The sequence below is a fragment of the Triticum dicoccoides genome, chromosome 2B, assembly GCF_002162155.2.
Source record: "Triticum dicoccoides isolate Atlit2015 ecotype Zavitan chromosome 2B, WEW_v2.0, whole genome shotgun sequence".
Taxonomy (NCBI): Eukaryota; Viridiplantae; Streptophyta; class Magnoliopsida; order Poales; family Poaceae; genus Triticum; species Triticum dicoccoides.
In genome coordinates, this window is record NC_041383.1 from 571596412 (window position 1) to 571597594 (window position 1183).

Here is a 1183-nt window from a genome sequence, read left to right on the forward strand (position 1 = left end):
CCGGCCGGTGGGGGCAGGCGTCGGTGTGGCCCGTCGGCGGTGATGCTGCGTGCCATGGTGGTGCTCGACGCGGCGGTGCGGCCGTTGGCCGTGGGGCAGCGCGGTGGCGCTGGTGGCTGGCGGCGCTCGCCCAGCCCAGATCTGGGCCCTTTTGGGCCCCATCTGGGTTTGGGTGGGCCGGTGGCTTGGTGTTCCGTGGCGTCGTTTCCTGGTGATGGCATGGTGGCGGCGGTCTCGGGTGGTGAGGATTTCGTCGGTCGGCGAGTTGCAGCGTGGCGACAGGATTGTCCGGGTCCAAGTGGACCCGGCCGGGCAGTCGAGGCCCGGCAAGTCCTCGTCGCCGCGTCCGGTCGGCTCCGCTGCGGCGGTGGAGGTTGTCCCCTCCCCCCGTCCGGGTGGTGCTCGCTCCCGTGGCCGGGGTCTCCTTGCCCGAGCTAGGCCTTGTGTTGGCAGCTCCAGTGAGACGGCGGGGGTGTCCGGTAACCGTGGTGGCACAGGCTGGTGGGCGGCTGTTGTGGTGGTGCATCTCGAAGTGCCTCGGGTGATGGTGGTGGTTGTGGATCGGGAGAAATCCTTGTCGGCTTGTCCGGCACCGACGTGGTGACGCTTGCTGGCGCCATTGGACCCTCCTGAAGGGCGTCGGATATATCCCTTCCCCACCATCCCTCGCGTACCGGGGGAAACCCTAGAACCTGTTCGGGCAACAACGGCGGCGTCGTCGGATTCCTTCTTGAAGGTGTTGCTTGGTGCGAGGCGCTTGGAGATGCTGGGAGCGCGGTGGCACTTTGTCGGAGGGTGCAGCGGTTGTCGGTCTTCCTTTCGTCGTTGATCTGCCGGTGTCGGCATTCATTTCTCTTTCATTTTCTTTTGTTTTCTCTTGGGCTTATCTGTGCTGCGGCCCCAGCGTGCTGGATGTATCGGAGGTTTGCTTTATAATATAAAGCGGGGGGAAACCTTTTTTCTTAAAATCCTGATGCTCGCATTATTCCTGGATTTATTTCAGGATTTCCGACGATGCGCTTCCAGTGGGAGGAGACGTTGCCGTCGACGACGAGGCACCTACGATGACTTCGTAAATCTCAAGATGATATGTCGGCTTTGTCTCTCAAAGGTGCTCATGAGGTAGGGTGTGTGTGCGTGCGTTCATATGGATGAGTGTATGCGCGTATGTATGAGCGCCTTG